General features: G+C 46.1%; 1 protein-coding gene, 1 long non-coding RNA gene and 1 pseudogene across 3 annotated transcripts in view; all 3 read right to left on the reverse strand.

The window, feature by feature from the left end:
• Positions 1 to 3,394, reverse strand: part of LOC143955190 (uncharacterized) — a 69,743-nt gene extending 66,349 nt beyond the window's left edge. The window contains 1 exon segment of the mRNA XM_077465280.1: positions 3,154 to 3,394. The gene's annotated coding sequence lies outside the window, so the exon portion shown is untranslated.
• An 8,730-nt stretch (positions 3,395 to 12,124) lies between these two features.
• On the reverse strand, positions 12,125 to 16,369 carry LOC143955191 (uncharacterized; annotated as a pseudogene).
• A 2,094-nt stretch (positions 16,370 to 18,463) lies between these two features.
• Positions 18,464 to 22,046, reverse strand: LOC143956409 (uncharacterized). Of its 2 annotated transcripts, none has more exons than XR_013269909.1 (3): positions 21,733 to 22,046; positions 18,733 to 18,852; positions 18,464 to 18,612 (listed from the first exon to the last, which is right to left on the reverse strand). It is a non-coding gene; the product is annotated as an uncharacterized LOC143956409 (long non-coding RNA). The 2 variants fall into 2 exon arrangements; XR_013269908.1 differs by having other exon boundaries at positions 21,821 to 22,041.
• Positions 22,047 to 22,174: the final 128 nt, after the last annotated feature.

The following is a 22,174-nucleotide window of genomic DNA, read 5'->3' on the forward strand; positions in this document are numbered from 1 at the left end:
AGCACTAACCCCCGAAGAAGATGCTGGTTTTATTCGGGCTTACCGTTACCTCACCTGCTCGCCTCATCGTCTTAGGGGGGTCCCATGGAAAGTAGCCCAAATGATGATAAATCCGACACTTAGTCCTTTTTGAAGATTTATTTAGGGATAACACCAAAGAAAGACAAAAAACACAGTCCTTCAATAGAGGGTCGGAGGATAAAGGGGGAGTTCAGGCACCTGGTAATTGTGGGTTAGAGGTATTGGTCAGATCCAGAAGACAAACAGGTCCACAGACTGGATCCAGCAGTCACCGGATAGGCCCCTCTCACTTGACCTAGCAGCCGATGAGATGCTCAACAAAGTCTCTGCCACAGACTTGTCAATTGAACCTTAGAGATTTTGAGAGTTTTAGGAAGAACTACCATACAGTACCAGATTCTTTCAGCCGTCCCGGCGATACTGTAAGGATATTGATCTGGGTTGCGTCCTTCAACTGAGTTTCCAGGCTCCTCCAGAGACACCAGCCTTGCGCTCGGTCCTCCACCTGAGAAGTCCTCCCCTGGATCCTCCAGTTTTCTTGGCTTCTCCCCGCAGGCGAGACAGCACAGGACCACCCCTGGATCAGTAGGGCCCCAAGACATTCCCGGGCCTACACTCACAGTTGTGAAGCCTCGGGCCAGCCGGCCCGAGGCGCAGATCCATGCGACACAGGCCCCAGGCCAGGAGGGCCATGAGGTCGGGATAGCGGACCCCAAGACAGGGACCTGGAAACAGACCAAGAAAAATGGCGTCAGTACCTTAAATACCCTCTCCCAGAATTCACAGCAGGGAAACCACTCCCACCAAACTATTTCCGAGCAAGAGGTGGCATTCAATGCATCCAGCCTGCTGCTGTTCCACACCCACCGATGGTGACAGCGACACCTACGGTCAGGTGGGAATCAGTGCAACCCAACTGGACTGGTACAGAAACCAGAACTTTTAGAGAAATTAGTCTGAGCCAAAAGACAGCTGCAGACAATTCAATTTGAAAAAAAAAAAAGGCGGTCTTGTTTACGATAATGGTGGTCTACGCGGCGGGTTTGCCGCGAGATCACCGTTATCGGCGGCGGGGGAGGTGCCACCCCACCTCCCGCCGCTCTCCCGCGCCCACCGCCACTTACCGGAGCCGTCGGTAGCGGCGGAGGCAATCGGGTCCTTTCAGTGCCTGAGTATGGAGACGAGTGAGGCTAAGATGGCCCCCCACTCGTCTCTATACCATAGGAGGGCGGAAGCCACGTCAAAATGTCACTTCCTCCCATACCTCTTAAAAGGTATATTTTTTTAATGTCATTTTTTTCAAATTACTTTTTTTTTATTGCATTTAAGTCCAAATATGAGATCTGAGGACTTTTTGACCCCCCAGATCTCACATTTAAGAGGACCTGTCATGCTTTTTTTCTATTGCAAGGGACATTCCTTGTTATAGGAATAAAAGTGATCCATTTTTTTTTTTTATAAACAGTGTAAAAATAAATAAAATCAAGTAAAATAAATAATAAAAAAATAAAAAAAAGGTTTTTAAAAACACCTCGTCCCGACGAGATCACGCGCAGAAGCGAACGCATACGTGAGCAGTGCCCGCTTATGAAAACGGTAGTCAAACCACACATGTGAGGTATCGCCGCGATCGGTAGAGCGAGAGCAATAATTCTAGCCATAGACCTCCTCTGTAACGCAAAACATGCAACCTGTAGATTTTTTTTAAAATGTCGCTTATGGAGTTTTTTAGAGGGTAAAAGTTTGACGCCATTCCACGAGCGGGCGCAATTTTGAGGCGTGACACGTTGAGTATCAATTTACTTGGCGTAACATAATTTTTCACAATATAAAAAAAAGAAAATGGGCTAATTTTACTGTTGTTTTATTTTTTTATTCAAAAAAGTGATTTTTTTTTCCAAAAAGTGTGCTTGTAAGACCGCTGCGCAAATACGGTGTGAAAAAAAAAGTATTGCAATGACCGCCATTTTATATGTTTGGGGGTTCTAAGTAATTTTTCTAGCAAAAAAAAAAAAAACCATTGTAAAAAAGAGGCCTGGTCCTTAACCACTTCCCGCCCTATAACGTCATATGACGTGATCAGGATTTTGAGCCACTGCGCGCCCACGATCGTGGTGATCGTTGTTGCAGGGTGTCAGTCTGACACCCCGCAACTACGATCTCGGTAAAGAGTTTCCGACGGAGACTCTTTACCACTTGATCAGCCGCGTCCAATCACGGCTGATCACAGTGTAAATAGGAAGAGCCGGTGATCGCCTTTTCCTCACTCGCGTCTGTCAGACATGAGTAGAGGAGAGCCGATCGGCTGCTCCTCTGATGGGGGGGTTTGTGCTGATCGATTATCAGTGGAGCCCCCCCGAGGATGCCCACACTGGACCACCAGGGACGCCAGCAGACCACCAGGGATGCTCAGCACAAGGTATGCCACCCTAGACCACCAGGGATTCCAGTCAGTGCCCACAATGGATGCCAATCAGTGCCCACAATGAGCATCACTGATTGGCATGCATTATTGTTTGGTACTGATTGGCATCCATTAGTACAGTATAATACAATACAGTGCTGTCTATCAGTGCCCATCTGTGCCGCCTATCCATGACCATCTGTGCTGCCTATGCATGCCCATCTTTACCGCCTATCCATGCCAATCCGTGCCAGCTATCAGTGCCAATTTGTGTCACCTATCAGTGCCCATCCGTGTCACCTATCAGTGCCCATCAGTGCCACATATCAGTGTCCATCAATGCCACCTCATCAGTGCCACTTCATTGGTGCCACCTCATCGGTGCCCTTCAGTGCCGCCTTATCAGTGCCAATCAGTGAAGGAAAAAACTTACTTATTTACAAAGTTTTGAAACTGAAACAAAAAAAAAACATATTTTTTTTCAAAATTTTCGGTATTTTTTTATTTGTTTAGCAAAAAATAAAAACCGTAGAGGTGATCAAATACCACCAAAAGAAAGCTCTATTTGTGGGAAAAAAAATTATAAAAATTTCATTTGGGTACAGTGTAGAACGACCGCGCAATTGTCATTCAACCTGCGACAGCTCTGAAAGCTCAAAATTGGTCTGGGCAGGAAGGTGTTTAAGTGCCCCCCCCGGTATTGAAGTGGTTAAATAGAATATAATTACCCTCTTTGTGTGTTCCAGTGATGTTTGCTCTCTTTTTCCTCCTCCTTTCACCTTGGATATTGTATGTTATACAACATTCTTTGCTTATCTTTCATCAGTTCCCGCCAGAGTGATCCGCGCACAATATGTGATATGGCTGTCTTGTTAGAACAGCGTCATGTGGTGTTTCTCAGGGTACGAAGTAAACATATCCTATATCTAGCCCATCCTCCTCCCCATACTTCCTGTGTTTCTTCGAGAGGGGTCTGGCTGCAGAGTGGAGCTCCACTGATGACAGGAAGCACGTGGCCTCCACTCCATTTTTTTTTTTTACTGTTCAGATGTGAGGTATGAGAATTCCGCTTACTCAACGTAACATTATCTTGCACAATATAGAAAACAATTGGGCTAACTTTACTGTTTTCTTATTTTTTTATTAATTTAAAAAAGTGTATTTTTTCCCAAAAAAATCGTTTGTGAGACCGCTGCGCAAACACAGTGGGACAAAAAGTATCACAACGGCGGCCATTTTATTCTCTATGGCGTCTGAAAAAATATATATAATGTTTGGGGGTTCTAAGTAATATTCTAGCAAAAACAAAATAATTGTAACTTTTAAACAACGGATGTCAAAAATAGGCTCGGTCCTCAATTGGTTAAAATCCCTGTTTCTGAAAAAAACTATCTTTTTTGTTTTTTTCATTGATATAAGTTCCCCCCGGGCAGTACTCAGACCCCCATACCCCTTATAGGGCCAATTACTTGCATATAAGCCTTTAAAATGGGCACTTTTGATTTTTTCCTGTTCGGCTCCTGTAGACTTCAATGGGGTTTTCTTTTCGAGTTAGAACATTTCCCCTGTTCGGGAGTTCTACTGCTAAATGAAACGGGGGTGGTTGGCCCATCCCTAGTTTTCGGATTTTAGTGGTTATACTGGGTTGCACCTACAGGCATCATCCCAATATCATTCTTTTCAGTGACAATTCTGAGTAAGGCAGAAGTGATCCGAGTGGCTAATTTGCAACTCGATCACTTCTGTGTGTGGCGAAAAGGGGTCCTATCCCCTCCCATGGCAGCCCCCACCACTCCCAAGCTCTCCTGTCCTATCTCGGAGGCCAAGAGCGATGCGGCCGGCTGTAATGGCTGCCCTGTATAGAGAGAGAGAAACTGAGGTAGTTCCGGCTGCCCTGGAAACCAGGAGCGTTGCATGGTTTGTCACTTCTGGTTCTGTACCTTTGTTTACCTGGCAGCCAGGAGAGCAGCCAATCAGACCAATCTGTGTCTAATCGGCTGCATTGGAGGCCAGAGGAGTGATTTGGGGTCTAATAGACATCAGGATTCCCATCAGAGCCCCTAACCTCGGTCCCACCTATTAAACCCTTCCGATGTCCCTTTAACCTCTGGCTGGACATTAGCTTTCAAAAACCAACAGGAGCAGTCTGATTTCTTCATAATCCTCAAGGTCGGAGAATGCAGACCCAGGAACTCCCAACAGGAGGAGTCCGAGCTCTTCATCGTCTTTGAGTTCTGAGAATGCAGACCCAGGAACACCCAACAGGAGGAGTCTGAGTTCTTCATAATCTTTGAGTTCTGAGAATGTAGGCCCAGGAACTTCCAACAGGAGGAGTCCGAGCTCTTCATCATCTTTGAGTTCTGAGAATGCAGACCCAGGAACTTCCAACAGGAGGTGTCCGAACTCTTCATCATCTTTGAGTTCTGACAATGCAGACCCAGGAACTCCCAACAGGAGGAGTCCGAGCTCTTCATCGTCTTTGAGTTCTGAGAATGCAGACCCAGGAACACCCAACAGGAGGAGTCTGAGTTCTTCATAATCTTTGAGTTCTGAGAATGTAGGCCCAGGAACTTCCAACAGGAGGAGTCCGAGCTCTTCATCATCTTTGAGTTCTGAGAATGCAGACCCAGGAACTTCCAACAGGAGGTGTCCGAACTCTTCATCATCTTTGAGTTCTGACAATGCAGACCCAGGAACTCCCAACAGGAGGAGTCCGAGCTCTTCATCATCTTTGAGTTCTGAGAATGCAGACCCAGGAACTCCCAACAGGAGGTGTCCGAGCTCTTCATCATCTTTGAGTTCTTGAGAATGCAGACCCAGGAACTTCCAACAGGAGGAGTCTGAGCTCTTCATCATCTTTGAGTTCTGAGACTGTAGACCCAGGAACTCCCAACAGGAGGAGTCCGAGCTCTTCATCATCTTTGAGTTCTGAGAATTTAGACCCAGGAACTCCCAACAGGAGGAGTCCGAGCTCTTCATAATCTTTGAGTTCTGAGAATGCAGACCCAGGAACTCCCAACAGGAGGTGTCCGAGCTCTTCATCATCTTTGAGTTCTGAGAATGCAGATCCAGGAACACCCAACAGGAGGAGTCCGAGCTCTTCATAATCTTTGAGTTCTGAGAATGCAGACCCAGGAACTCCCAACAGGAGGTGTCCGAACTCTTTATCATCTTTGAGTTCTGACAATGCAGACCCAGGAACTCCCAACAGCAGGAGTCCGAGCTCTTCATCATCTTTGAGTTCTGAGAATGCAGACCCAGGAACTCCCAACAGCAGGAGTCCGAGCTCTTCATCATCTTTGAGTTCTGAGAATGCAGACCCAGGAATAGGGATGAGCCGAACACCCCTCGGTTCGGTTTGCACCAGAACTTTCGAACGGACCCCAAATTCGTGCGAACTTTAAAACCCCATTGAAGTCTATGGGACTCGAACGTTCGAAATAAAAAGTGCTAATTTTAATGGCTAATATGCAAGATGCTGTCCTAAAAAGGGTTTGGGGACCCGGCTCCTGCCCCAGGGGACATGGGTCAATGCCTAAAATGTTTTTAAAAACGGCTGTTTTTTTCGGGAGCACTGATTTTAATGACAATTAAAGTGAAAAAAAGTGAAATATTCCTTTAAATATAGTGCCTGGGGGGTGTCTATAGTATGCCTGTGAAGTGCCACGTGTTTCCGGTGTTTAGAACAGTCCCTGCACAAAATGACATTTAACGGAAAAAAGTCATTTAAAACTGCTTATGGTTTTAATGTAATGTCTGGTTCCGGCAATATGGATGAAAATGATTGAGAAAAATGGCATGGGTAGCCCTCCCTGTCCATTACCAGCCCCTTTCAGTATTGTACGGATATTAAGGGGAACCCCGTACCCAAATTAAAAAAAGGAAAGACGTGGGGCCCCCAGGCCCTATATACTCAGAACAGCAGTATACAGGCGGTGCAAACAAGACAGGGACTGTGTAGATTTGTTGTGTTAAGTTGAATCTGTTTGTAATTTTCAACTGGTACATTTTTAAAGTGTAGCTCCAGCCAAAAAAACTATTTTTAAGCTTTTTGGAAAACAGGGTAGGGTTATCACCCCTGTATAATTTGTTTTGTCGTCCATCTTTTTTCATCTCACTTGCTGTTGTCTCCTTCCATTTGCAAGTAGGAGATGTTTGTAAGTTGGATCTTTGAAAGTAGGGGCCTGCCCTATATGCTCTGCAGAAATGGCAGAACAAGGTGTTGGTGTTGCCACAACATTGTAAGCCCTCAAAATGACTCTTGGTGGGCGCTGGAGCGCCCTGCTGTGAACGATTATATCAAGAGTTGTAATTACATGCCATTGTTGAACAGTGGTAGAAAAATTGACCTTTGGTGGTTGTGGTGCTGGTGCCACAACACTATAAGTCCTCACAGTTACTCTGGGTGGGCACAGGAACGGGCCCTCCTATGAAATATTATATCAAGAATTGTAATTACATGTCCCTGTTAAACAGGGGCTGAAAAATTGGGCTGCTGGCACTGGTGCTGGTGCCACGATACTGCAACCTCTCCCATATACTCTAGTTTTAGTGCAGGAATGAGCCCTGCTGCAAAGCATTGCATTAAAATTTGTAATTAAACGCCCCTGTTAAACAGGGGCAGAAAAATTGGGCCTTAGGCGCTGGTGCCACGACACTGCAACCTCTCCCATATACTCTAGTTTTAGTGCAGGAATGAGCCCTGCTGCAAAGCATTGCATCAAAAATTGTAATCAAACGCCCCTGTTAAACAGGGGCAGAAAAATTTGGCCTTAGGCACTGGTGCTGGTGCCACGGCACTGCAACCTCTCCCATATACTCTAGTTTTAGTGCAGGAATTAGCCCTGCTGCAAAGCATTGCATTCATAATTGTAATTAAACACCCCTGTTAAACAGGGGCAGAAAAATTGGGCCTTAGGCATCACCCAGAACCAAAAATGTTCTTCCAACATATCAGCGGAGGAGGAAGAGGATAGACAATCAACATAACAGGACAGTCACTCAGCATCAGCATAGGCAGTCTTGAAGGGATGTGATATTTCAAAAACAATTATTCGGTTACATCAGCTTCAGGTGCTTGGTAGCTGTGGGTGATCCAAGACTGATTCATCTTGATGAAGGTCAGTCGATCAGCTGATTCGGTGGACAGGCGCACCCTGTGATCGGTAACAAAGCCACCAGCAGCACTGAAGGTGCGTTCCGAAAGAACGCTGGATGCAGGACAGGCCAGTAGCTCAATTGCATACTGTGCAAGCTCTGGCCAGTGATCCATCCTCAAGACCCAGTAAGCCAGAGGATTTTCGGTGGGAAAGGTGTCCAAGTCTGACCTTGCCCCTAGGTATTCCTGCACCATGTAAATCAGACACTGGCGATGGTTGCTGGAACCGATCATACCTTGGGGCTGCGGACTAAAAAATTGCCTGAAAGCATCGGTCAGACGGCCACCTTCTCCACCGCTCCTTCTGACTGATGCCTCAGCAACATGCTGTCCAGGACCAGGAGTTTGTAACCTCCCAGTCTCTGGGAACGCATTGCACAGACCTTTCTGCAAGGCCTACCGGAGTTGTCTCGTCCTCTGCTCCCTCTGCGACGGCAAGATAAGGTCCGCAACCTTACCCTTGTACCGTGGATCAAGGAGAGTGGCCAGCCAGTAATGGTCCCTCTCCTTGATCTGAAGAATACGAGGATCCTTCCGCAGGCTATGCAGGATCAGGGAGGCCATGCAGCGTAGGTTAGCTGAGGCATTCGGTCCGGAGTCCTCTGGGTCACTAAGGACAACATGATCCGCAGCTACCTCCTCCCAGCCACGTACAAGTCCACGGGTTTCTTGGGACTGTAAATCATCCCTACAAGACTGCTGCTGCTGCTGATGCTGAGTGCCAGCCTCCACCTCCATGCTGACAGAATCATCCTCCTCCTCCTCCTCATCCTCTTCCTGTGTGATGGGTGGCACAGCAGGAACACTGTCTAGATAAAGGGGGCCTTGAGAGGCAAGGAAGTCCTCCTCTTCCTGCCTCTGTTCTGCCTCAAGTGCCCTGTCCATTATTCCACACAGCGTATGCTCCAAGAGGTGGACAAGAGGTACAGTGTCACTGATGCATGCACTGTCACTGCTCACCATCCTTGTGGCCTCCTCAAACGGTGACAGGACAGTGCATGCATCCCTGATCATGCCCCACTGGCGTGGTGAGAAAAAACCGAGCTCCCCTGACCCTGTCCTGGTGCCGTAGTCGCACAGGTACTCATTGATGGCCCTCTGCTGCGTGTGCAGCCGCTGCAGCATGGCCAACGTTGAGTTCCACCTGGTGGGCATGTCACATATAAGGCGGTTCTTGGGCACTCCTTTTGGAGCTCAGCCAGCCGAGCACAGGCATTAAATGATCGGCGGAAATGCACACAGACTTTCCTGGCCTGCTTCAGGACATCCTGTAAACCCGGGTACCTGCCCAAGAACCACCAGGTTAAGGACGTGAGCCACACAGGGCACATGGGTCAGTTATCCCTGTCGGAGGGCGGAGAGGAGGTTGGTGCCATTGTCGCAAACCACCATTCCTGGCTTAAGCTGGCGTGGCTGGCGTGGCATCAACCACCTCTCGGTCTGCCCCTGCAGAGCTGAGAAAACATCCGCCCCAGTGTGGCTCCTGTCCCCCAAACAAACCAGCACAACCACGGCATGGCATCGTTTCGCCTGCGTACTTGCGTACCCCCTGGAACGCCTATGAAGCACCGCTGGTTCTGAGGACAGAGCACTGGAAGAGGCCATGGAGGAAGAAGAAGAGGAGGGGGTGGGAGAGAGAGGTGTGTCACAACCAATAGTAGCATTTTGGAGGCGTGGTGGCGGAACAACCTCCAACACTACTGCACCTTGTCCAGCATCCTTCCCAGCTGCCAGAAGAGTGACCCAATGGGCCGTGAAAGACAGGTAACGTCCCTGTCCATGCCTGCTGGACCATGAGTCAGCAGTAATATGCACCTTACCGCTGACCGCCCTGTCCAGCGAGGCAAGGACATTGCCTTCCACATGCCGGTAGAGAGCCGGAATCGCCTTCCGTGAGAAAAAGTGGCGTTTGGGGACCTGCCACTGAGGAACCGCACATTGTACAAACTCACGGAAGGGGGCCGTGTCTACCAACTGAAAAGGCAGCAGTTGAAGTGCTAGCAATTTAGCCAAGCTAGCATTCAACCTCTGGGCATGTGGATGGCTGGGAGTGAACTTCTTTCGCCGGTCCATCAGCTGGGGCAGGGACATTTGCCTGCTATAATCGAATGTGGGTGTACTGCTAGCAGAGTGCCCGGAAGCACTTGGCTGTGACACACCTAATTCTACACCTTCATTCCTCTCAGAGCAGGTTTCAGAGAGGACTGAAGGTCTAGTGGGGTTGGAGATCCCAGCTGATGAGGAGCAAGGAGAGGTCCGCTTTGTTCTTTGGGGTGGGTCTTTGAGGTACGCTTGCCAACGAGCTGCATGGTAGGTCAACATATGTCTGGTCAAGCATGTGGTGCCCAAGCGGCTGATGTTTTGGCCATGCGAGATACGCTTGAGACATATGTTGCAAATAGCAGCGGTACGATCTGATGCACTCGTCTCAAAAAAGGCCCACACCAAAGAACTTTTAGAATAACGCGCAGAGGCAGCGCCCTGCACAGGCGGAGCTCTGCGTTGTGATTCAGTCGGTGTGCTGCCCCTAAGCTGGCCCCCGGAGGGCATCCTGCCTCGTTGGACATGTGCCTCCTCCTCCTCCTCTCTCCTACCAGGCACCCACGTGGAGTCAGTCCCCTCATCATCCCCTCCCTCTTCATCGCAGGGAGCAAACCTGGCAGTATGCTGCAGCTTGTGGAACATGACTGCCAGATTGCTGTCCTTCTTGATCATCCCCTCTCTCTGCATTCACGCTACTGCCTTCCTCTAGCTGAGTATCATCATCAGAGCCTACAAAACACTGGGCATCCGTCTGGAGCATGTACCCATCACTGTGCTCAAAGAGTTCAGGAGACTCCTCAGGAGGACGTGGTGGGTCTAGGGAAGGAGTCACTGATGATGACATTGAGAGGAGGGAAGACAATGCATTGGCAGCTGCTTTGCTAGTACCCTGAGCCTGGGTGAGAGAGGATGAGGAGGATGAAGAGGGCTTGGTCATCCACTCTACCAAGTTGTTGGCATGTTGCGGCTCAACATGTCCAGCTGCCGAAAAGAAAGACAAGCATGTCCCATGGCCACGCGCTGATGATGACGATGCACTGCGTCCACGACCAGCACTGTTGTCTCTAGACACAGAGCCTGCTTGCCCTCTTTTATCGGCTCGCGTCTGTCTGCCTCTCCTTGCTGGCCTTCCAGACATGGTAATGGCCTGAAGGGAGTTGGGAAAACCAGCAATTGGGTAGTGTATATTGTGCTGGAGGCACACACAACATCCACTAACTCCTGCAGATGGCAGATGGCTCAATTAGAGAAGAGCTATGTAGGTGGATATAACGGTGTATACTGTGTCCAGAGCACACAGACAGCACGCACAATCTCCTACCACTGACTGCAAGATCTATTTAAAATGAGCAAGATAGTTAGCTATATAGGTGGATATAGCGGTGTATACTGGGTTCAGAGCACGTAGACAGCACGCACAATCTCCTACCACTGACTGCAAGCTCTATTTAAAACGAGCAAGATAGCTAGCTATATAGATGGATATAGTGGTGTATGCTGGGTTCAGAGCACGCAGACAGCACGCACAATCTCCTACCACTGACTGCAAGCTCTATTTAAAATGAGCAAGATAGTTAGCTATATAGGTGGATATAGCGGTGTATACTGGGCTCAGAGCACGCAGACAGCACGCACAATCTCCTACCACTGACTGCAAGCTCTATTAAAAAAGAGAAATATAGCTAGCTATATAGGTGAATATAGCGGTGTATACTGCGGTCAGGGCACGCAGACAACAACCACTACAGAAGAGCAAGAACGAAAAATCGGCCGATAACGATCGGTGTATACTGTGTTGAAGGTACACAGAACACCCACTAACTCCTACAGACGCCAACACACTACACAAGGCCGCCGCGCTGGCGGCCTTATATAGTGTGGGGCGTGTACTACACAGCCTGAGCTATGATTGGCCACAGGCATCCTGCCTGTGGCCAATCATGGCTCTCCTCGCTGCCGACACTGTGATTGGCCAAGCATGCGGGGCCACAGTGCATGCTTGGCCAATCATGAGCCAGCAATGCACTGTGATGGCGCAGTGCATTGTGGGCCATGAGCGCCACACGAATTTGGCGCGAATGGCCCATAACGTTTGGAATCCGCCGAACAGGCGAACAGCCGATGTTTGAGTCGAACGTATGTTCGACTCGAACACGAAGCTCATCCCTAATGGCTGGGTATGACTGAGTACGGCTGGGTATGACTGAGTATGATTGAGTATGGCTGGATATGGCTGAATACGGCTGGGTATGGCTGTGTACGGCTGAGTATGGCTGGCTACGGCTGAGTATGGCTGGGTACAGCTAATTATGGATGGGGGTGGATGGGATGGCTGGGCATGGATGGTGTAGGGAAATTTGGCTAATAAGACCACCCAGGTAGGTTCAGGTAATGCAGGAAGACTTCCGTAGACCCCCAGGCCCGGAGATATCAATAATGTGATACAGGAGACGCCTGCTAGTGTTCACTTTAGATATTTACTTTACTCAGGCAAAACGGAGCAAATTTATACAGGTCTAGGGAAAACAAGGCAGAAGTTTATGAAGCTTTACACGTGTACAGAAGAAATAGCTTCAGTCAATATTTTACTTATTAGCTGGTGCCATAAGACAAAATTCACATCATTTTCACTACAAGAGTATATGTATTCTTGAACAGATGTTGTTATCTTATCTAAAACAAACGCAAGCCTAAGCTAGGTCAAACTCCACAGTCTTACTATATATACATGTAAAAATAACCATGAGAACATTTCTATATATAACATGTGTGGGTTTCAACTTAAACTAATTTGTGAGTTCAAGAATTTCCCTGTAAAACATAAAATCTTGAACAAAATGGAATCTATCTTGCTATCGTTCTTTACAGATGGATGAATGGATTAGTATTGCTGAGGATGGATGAGTATGCTGAGTATGGATGAGAATGGATGGATGAGTATGCGGAGTATGGATGGGTATGCAGAGTATGGATGATGGGTATGCAGAGTATGGATGGATGGGTATGCAGAGTATGGATGGGTATGGCTGGGTATGCAGAGTATGGCTGGGTATGCAGAGTATGGATGGATGGGTATGCAGAGTATGGATGGATGGGTATGCAGAGTATGGATGGGTATGGATGGGTATGCAGAGTATGGATGGGTGTGCAGACATGCAGAGTATGGCTGGGTATGCAGAGTATGGTTGGGTATGCAGAGTATGGATAGGTATGGCTGGGTATGCAGAGTATGGATGGGTATGCAGAGTATGGCTGGGTATGCAAAGCAGGCAGAGTATGGCTGGCTATGTAGAGTATGGCTGGGTATACAGAGTATGGCTGGCTATGTAGAGTATGGCTGGGTATACAGAGTATGGCTGGCTATGTAGAGTATGGCTGGGTATGCAGAGTACGGATGGGTATGGCTGTGTATGCAGAGTATGCGGAGAGTGGCTGGGTATGCAGAGTATGGATGGGTATGCAAAGTATTGGATGGGTATGCAGAGTATGGATGGGTATGCAAAGTATTGGATGGGTATGCAGAGTATGGCTGGGTATGCAGAGTATGGATGGGTATGCAGAGTATGACTGGGTATGCAGAGTATGAATGGGTATGGCTGTGTATGCAGAGTATGCGGAGTGTGGCTGGGTATGCAGAGTATGGATGGGTATGGCTGGGTATGCAGAGTATGGATGGGTATGCAGAGAATGCAGAGTATGGATGAGTATGCAGAGTATGGATGGGTATGGCTGGGTATGCAGAGTATGGCTGGGTATGCATAATATGGATGGGTGAGCATGGATGGATGGATCTGTCACTGAGCAGCGCTGTGGGCACTAAACATGCAGTCATTTGACAGAGCAATCACGTGGTAAACGGCCACGCTCAGCGGGCGTTCACCGTGATCCATGATGCCCCGGGTCCATGGAAGTTCTCAGGTGTGTGCCCCAGGGGGCGCCCGAGAGCGGAATTCATTCGGCTATGGGCCGGTTGCTAAGTGGTTAATTAATAACTTTGTGTAAAAAAAATATAGATATTTTTGTAGCAGAAAAATTAAAGCTTCAAAAGACTTGGGGTGCTTACGCTCCAAAATGTGGTAATTTTGTGAGTGTTTCTCCTCTCCTGGCACTTCAGACCCACAAGAAATATAACAGATCAGTCAGGAAATCACATGCAATATTTATGCTCTTTGAAGGTGCTCCTTAGATTTTGGGCCCCTCTATATATCTCGGTAGTGGAAAGTCTTACACATGTGGTATTTCCATACTCAGGAGGAGTATTATGAATTTTTAAATATATACACTATAGTTTGTATAACTTTTACACACATTAAATAATATAATATACACCAAACGTTGAAAAATAAATTTTGGTCTAAATTTATGGAGAAAAATTATTAATTTGCAAAGTTTTATAAGAGAAACTAAGACTTTTTTTTTGTTCAAAAGTTTCATTCTTTTTCCCTTTATATATTAAAAGTGATGAAGAAAAACAACCAGAAGAAGCTTTACTATCAAAAAATAATATAACGTTTGTTTGGATATAGTATTGCATGACTGAGTAATTGTCAGTCAAAGTATGATGGTGCGGAAAAGCTAAAAACTGTAGTGGACAGGAAGGGGGTCTAACATGCCGGTCTTCAAATGGTTGAGAAACAATAAAAAACGAAGATAGAATCTAACGGCAACCAATAAGAAGTGTTGTCCATGTATTGTCATATCTGGCCATGTATTAGCACAGTTTAGTTGTATGGTGCGGTCTGTGTGAGTGCGGGACCGAGTCATCTCTGTATGTTTAGAGGATCGTATTACTAGAATTCAATCCCTGCAGACTCAGATCTATCAACCCGAACCTGAAAAACATTCAACATATTCCGCCCCACCCCCCAACACACCACCGTTATCATGACAACGATCGTTATCTCGTGTGACTTCTCTGGTGATACACAAGGTGTCCTTTATGAATGAAAGATTTCCCGCACTCTGAGCATGAATAAGGACGCTCCCCCGTGTGAATTCTCTGGTGTTTAACAAGGTCTCCGATATAAATGAATGATTTCCCGCACTCGGGTCATGAATAAGGACGCTCTCCCGTGTGATTTCTCTGATGATACACAAGGCTTCCTTTCTGAGCGAAAGATTTCCCGCACTCTGAACACGAATAGGGACGCTCACCTCTGTGCATCTTCTGGTGTTTATCGAATGAATATTCCCATTTGAAACATTTCCCACACACCGAACACGAATAAGGACGCTCGCCCGTGTGATCCCTCTGGTGTACAAGAAGTTTGCCTTTCTCAATAAAACCTTTCCCGCACTCTGAACATGAATAGGGACGCTCACCCGTGTGAAGCATCTGGTGTCTAATAAGACTTTTTTTTCTCAGTGAACCCTTTCCCGCACTCTGAGCACGGATATGGAATCTCACCCGTGTGACATCTCTGGTGTGCAATAAGTCTTGTTTTCACAGTGAAACATTTCCTGCACTCTGAACATGAATAAGGATATTCACCTGTGTGAATTGTCTGATGTGTAAGAAGTTGTCTTTTTTCACCGAAACATTTCCCACACTCTGAACATGAAAAGGGGAGCTCACCTGTGTGAATAGTCTGATGTCTAAGAAGGCCTCTTTTTTCCCTGAAACATTTCCCGCACTCTGAACACGAGAAGGGACGTTCCCCTGTGTGACTTCTCTGGTGTATAAGAAGGTTTTGTTTGCTAGTGAAACACTTCCCGCACTCTGAACATGAATAGCGACGTTCAGCAGTGTGACATTTCTTGTGCCTAATGCCGCGTACACACGAGCGGACTTTTCAACATCCAAAGTCCGAAGGACTAAGTCCGTCAGACTATTTGATCGTGTGTGGGCTGCAACGGACTTTTGACTCACCAAAGTCCGAAGGACTTTAGAATATGGAACATGCTTCAAATTTTCCCGACGGAACTCCGCCGGACCCGGTCCCCTTCGAAAAATTCGCTTGTGTGTATGCTACTCCGACGGACTAAAACCGACGCTAGGGCAGCTATTGGCTACTGGCTATGAACTTCCTTATTCGAATCCAGTCGTACGTCATCACGTTCGACTCCGTCGGAGTTTGGTGTGATGGTGTGTGGCCAAGTCCGTTCGGTCGAAAAGTCCGCCAGAACTCTGTCGGAACTCCGCCAGAACTCCGTCGGAAGTCTGTCAGACTTTTTCCCTCGAAAAGTCCGCCCGTGTGTACGGGGCTTTAGAAGTTCTCTCATTTTTGTGAAAAGTTTCCCACACACTGAACATGACAATGAACTCTCTTCTGTGTTATCTCCTTCCTGCCCTGAAGAAGATTCCTCGGGAATAGACTGAACTATTAAAGTATTTCTACTGTGAGATCTTAGAGTCCTGGGATGTGATTTATCAGAAGGTTCCTCAGACGTATTCCGGACATTATGGTCATCTGCTGAGAAACAATTTTACAATAAACATTAGAAGAATTGTTGTAATATTGTATGTCCCTTTACAGTGCGGTCCCCTTTATATCACAGTGCCCCTTTACATTACAGTGCCCCCCACAATCACAGCCCCCTCCCCCATTACAGTGCCCCTTTACATTACAGTGCCCCCCCACAATCATAGCCCCCTCCTCCATTACAGTGCCCCTTGCAGTCATAGTCCCCCCATCACTGCCTCCTTTAAATCTCTTCCTCCCCTGCACAGTCCCACCTTCAGCAGGGAAGAGGCAGTTATCAGCCCGTGTGTCCTCTCCCGGGTCTCTCGCCCCACCGACCATGTCATCCAATCAGCAGAGCAAGGGGTGGTAGGAGCTGTAGATCTGGATGATTGTTAATATGAAAAGACTTTCCCACTCTCTGTCCAGATCTTCATCTCCTCTTGCCCCCTTCAATGCCAATCATATGACATTGTCTGCGGGATGAGAGGCCTGGGAGAGGACACACAGGCTATGTGGTATGGCTGCACAACAGGAGGTGAGTGAGGACCGTGCTCTGTGATAGCTGAGTCCGCTCACCTCCTGCTGTGTGGTCCAAGCATACTTTGGCATGCTACTGGTCCGCTGCTTGGGGGTTGGGGACTCCTAGTTTATATTATATAAACCTCATTTGTTGGGAACACCTTTCATATGGTGTACAGTATCTCCACCTCATTTGTTGGGAACATGACGTCATATTGAGGAATGGAGATGGACCTTTCATATGGTGTACAGTATCTCCTCCTCATTTGTTGGGAACATGACATTATATTGAGGAATGGAGATGGACCTTTCATATGGTGTACAGTATCTCCTCCTCATTTGTTGGGAACATGACATTATATTGAGGAATGGAGATGGACCTTTCATATGGTGTACAGTATCTCCTCCTCATTTGTTGGGAACATGACGTTATATTGAGGAATGGAGATGGACCTTTCATATGGTGTACAGTATCTCCTCCTCATTTGTTGGGAACATGACATTATATTGAGGAATGGAGATGGACCTTTCATATGGTGTACAGTATCTCCTCCTCATTTGTTGAGAACATGACGTTATATTGAGGAATGGAGATGGACCTTTCATATGGTGTACAGTATCTCCTCCTCATTTGTTGGGAACATGACATTATATTGAGGAATGGAGATGGACCTTTCATATGGTGTACAGTATCTCCTCCTCATTTGTTGGGATTATGACGTTATATTGAGGAATGTAGATGGACCTTTCATATGATGTACAGTATCTCCCCCTCATTTGTTGGGATTATGACGTTATATTGAGGAATGGAGATGGACCTTTCATATGGTGTACAGTATCTCCTCCTCATTTGTTGGGAACATGACATTATATTGAGGAATGTAGATGGACCTTTCATATGGTGTACAGTATCTCCTCCTCATTTGTTGGGAACATGACGTTATATTGAGGAATGGAGATGGACATTTCATACAATGTGCAGTATCTCCAGCTCATTTGTTGGGCACAATTCACATGATACATTGGGTGGTGGGGTGGGTATATCGATGATGTTCTTACTGTGGACAGTTAAGGTTTCTCAATATTTCCTTTACAAATGTGATTATATCTGTTATGAGAAGCAAACTTTGTGTGTAACTGGATATGGAAGAGGTGTCTTGTTTTTAGAGATGGGTGGATGAGGGATAGTCTTATTCTAGATGACTATACCCAATATAGATAAATGAGGGATGGTGTGATCTTCCTGTGTGGAATCCCGGGAATACAGAGGATGGGGACATCTCTCTGGTGGGTTCCCATTACTGGATCCATCTGTAGGAAACACACACACTGACTGAATACATTGTTTCTATGTGTTTATCAGATGATGGGGGATCTAGGTGGAGCCTCCGTACTGCTCTCTCCTTTACAATAAAGTCTCCTCTTACCCGGTGATGTGAGGGGCGGCTGATTCTCCATCATGACGTCCTTGTAGAGATCCTTGTGTCCTTCTAAATACTCCCACTCCTCCATGGAGAAATAGACAGTGACATCCTGACACCTTATAGGAACCTGACACACACAATGATACAGTCACCATCCAGACACATCCCTTGTCTGTTACTGGATAATGTCCCAGAATTCCCGGCACCGCTCACCTCTCCTGTCAGCAGATCAATGATCTTATTGGTGACTTCCAGAATCATCTTCTTCTGGCTCTCAGGGGTTAGAATGGGAGGTGGAGAGGACTTGTGAAGCCAACTACTGGGAGTCAGTTTCTCATTAGATGTCTTTTTCACAACTTTGTAATCCTATTAAAAACATTGACATATATGAGTATATGGAGAATCCTCCTCATCACCCCAGTCAGGTCTACATTCTAATAAAAGAGATAAGAACAATGTCATGTGACCTCCCAGAATCCTCCTCACCTCTCCTGTCAGCAGACCAATGATCTTTTTGGTGACTTCCAGAATCATCTTCTTCTGGCTCTCAGGGGTTAGAATGGGAGGTGGAGAGGACTTGTGAAGCCAACTACTGGGAGTCAGTTTCTCATTAGATGTCTTTTTCACAACTTTGTAATCCTATTAAAAACATTCACATATATGAGTATATGGAGAATCCTCCTCATCACCCCAGTCAGGTCTACATTCTAATAAAAGAGATAAGAACAATGTCATGTGACCTCCCAGAATCCTCCTCACCTCTCCAGTCAGCAAGTAGATGATCTCCACGGTGAAGTTCAGTATTCTTTGAGTTGTGTGATTTTGGCCCGTCTCCATCTTCATTGATGTGGTCATGTGATCTATACAGGACTCTCCTCTCTGTAGACGGATAAATAAACGGAGAACTTTCTTGACTGTACTGGGATGAATAATGTCTGCACAGAGTTCTTCCATAGTTCTAGCATCATAAATTCCCTTTAAATAGCAACCCCTACCAAAATCTTTCATTTTCAGCTTGCAATGACTGGCGAGGAGTTAGGACTTCTTTCTTTCAGTTCGTGTCCAGCGTGTGTCTAATGCCCCGTACACACGATCCGAAATTCCGCCAGCAAAAGTCCGATGTGAGCTTTTGGTCGGAAATTTCGACCATGTATACACTTCATCAGACTTTTTCTGGCAGAATTCCTGCCAGCAAAAGACTGAGAGCAGGTTCTCAATTTTTCGATTGTACCAATTTCGACGTGCAAAATTCCTATGCATGCAATTTGACGCATGCTCTGAAGCACTGAACTTCATTTTCTCGGCTTGTCATAGTGTTGTACGTCACTGCGTTCTTGACGGTCGAAAGTTCAGAGAACTTTTGTGTGACCGTGTGTATGCAAGCCAAGCTTGAGCGGAATTCCATCGGAAAAAACATCCAAGTTTTTTCCGACTGAAAATCTGCTCGTGTGTACGGGGCATAAGCCTATAAACCAGAGTCTATGGATGGACAGTTGGATAAATAGCTCTATATTTAGGATGTATCTGCTCTATAAACCAGAGGCTCTGGATGGACAGTTGGATAAATGGCTCTATATTTAGGATGTATCCGGTCTATAAACCAGAGGTTCTGGATGGACAGTTGGCTAAATGGCTCTATATTTAGGATGTATCTGGCCTATAAACCAGAGGCTCTGGATGGACAGTTGGATAAATGGTTCTTTATTTAGGATGTATCTGGTCTATAAACCAGAGGCTCTGGATGGACAGTTGGATAAATGGTTCTTTATTTAGGATGTATCCGGTCTATAAACCAGAGGTTCTGGATGGACAGTTGGCTATATGGCTCTATAGTTAGGATGTATCTGGTCTATAAACCAGAGGCTCTGGATGGACAGTTGGATAAATGGTTCTATATTTAGGACGTATCCGGTCTATAAACCAGAGGCTCTGGATGGACAGTTGGATAAATGGTTCTATATTTAGCATGTATCCGGTCTATAAACCAGAGGCTCTGGATGGACAGTTGGATAAATGGTTCTTTATTTAGGATGTATCTGGCCTATAAACCAGAGGCTCTGGATGAACAGTTGGATAAATGGTTCTATATTTAGGATGTAGCCGATCTATAAACCAGAGGCTCTGGATGAACAGTTGGATAAATGGTTCAATATTTGGAAAGTATCCAGTCTATAAACCAGAGGCTCTGGGTGGACAGTTGGATAAATGGTTCTTTATTTAGGATGTATCCGGTCTATAAACCAGAGGTTCTGGATGGACAGTTGGCTATATGGCTCTATAGTTAGGATGTATCTGGTCTATAAACCAGAGGCTCTGGATGGACAGTTGGATAAATGGTTCTATATTTAGGACGTATCCGGTCTATAAACCAGAGGCTCTGGATGGACAGTTGGATAAATGGTTCTATATTTAGCATGTATCCGGTCTATAAACCAGAGGCTCTGGATGGACAGTTGGATAAATGGTTCTTTATTTAGGATGTATCTGGCCTATAAACCAGAGGCTCTGGATGAACAGTTGGATAAATGGTTCTATATTTAGGATGTAGCCGATCTATAAACCAGAGGCTCTGGATGAACAGTTGGATAAATGGTTCAATATTTGGAAAGTATCCAGTCTATAAACCAGAGGCTCTGGGTGGACAGTTGGATAAATGGCTCTATATTTAGGATGTATCTGGTGTATAAACCAGAGGCTCTGGATGGACAGTTGAATAAATGGCTCTCTATTTAGGCTGTATCCGGTCTATAAACCAGAGGCTCTGGATGGACAGTTGGACAAATGGTTCTTTATTTAGGATGTATCTGGTCTATAAATCAGAGGTTCTGGATGGACAGTTGGATAAATGGTTCTATATTTAGGATATATCTGTGCTATAAACCAGAGGCTCTGGATGGACAGTTGGCTGAATGGCTCTATATTTAGGATGTATCCAGTCTATAAACCAGAGGCTCTGGATGGGCAGTTGGATAAATGGTTCTATATTTAGGATGTATCCAGTCTATAAACCAGAGGCTCTGGATGGACAGTTGGATAAATGGTTCTATATTTAGAATGTATCTGGTCTATAAACCAGAGGCTCTGGATGGACAGTTGAATAAATGGTTCTATATTTAGAATGTATCTGGTCTATAAACCAGAGGCTCTGGATGGACAGTTGGATAAATGGTTCTATATTTAGGATGTATCTGTGCTATAAACCAGAGGCTCTGAATGGACAGTTGGATAAATGGTTCTATATTTAGGATGTATCCAGTCTATAAACCAGAGGCTCTGGATGGACAGTTGGATAAATGGTTCTATATTTAGAATGTATCTGGTCTATAAACCAGAGGCTCTGGATGGACAGTTGGATAAATGTCTCTATATTTAGGATGTATCCGGTCTATAAACCAGAGGCTCTGGATGGACAGTTGGATAAATGGCTCTATATTTAGGATATATCTGGTCTATAACTGTGGCAGCTGGTGCTCAAAGGGGGCGCAAACAAACTGATAAATTCAGAAAAAAAAACATCAATTGCAGCCTCACTGTGTCCATCAATTGCAGCCACTGTGCCATCAAATAATGCCACAGTGCCCATTAAATGCATCCACTGTGCCCACCAAATGCAGCCACTGTGCCCATCAAAAGTTAACACTGTGACCCCCCCCCCCCTCGGAAATAAAGACATCACAGTGACTATGGAGGAAGAGAATGGACATTAAAGGGGATGGTGGGGGGGATTTATTATTTTAAATAGAAAAATAATCTTATTACCCTCTTTGTATGTTCCAGTGATGTTTGCTCTCTTTTTCCTCCTCCTTTCACCTTGGATATTGTACGTTATACAACGTTCTGTGCTCACCTTTCATCGGTTCCCGTCAGAGCGATCCGCACACAATATGTGATATTGCTGTCTTGTTAGAACTGCGTCATGTGGGGTACGGAGTAATGGTATCATATCTCTAGCCTAATTTTTCTGCCCAAACATTCTGTGCTTCTTCTGCTAACTCATCAGTGGTTATGCAGAAAGGAGAAGTAAGGTCCACCCTTCCCCCATCTCCAACTACTATATCTACTTGTATTTTGGCCATTAATTCTCTTTCAAGTAAATTCACAGAGCACCCGGTAATGACTCTACAAGAGTGATACACCGTGCATCTATCATCTAAACTGCAAACAAGTAAGCAACGGGTTTCCCGGGTCTTTGTCAGGACCC

Source organism: Lithobates pipiens, unplaced genomic scaffold (genome assembly GCF_037356315.1).
Source record: "Lithobates pipiens isolate NorthernLeopardFrog02 unplaced genomic scaffold, aLitPip1_a1.2 Scaffold_35, whole genome shotgun sequence".
NCBI classification, from domain to species: domain Eukaryota; kingdom Metazoa; phylum Chordata; class Amphibia; order Anura; family Ranidae; genus Lithobates; species Lithobates pipiens.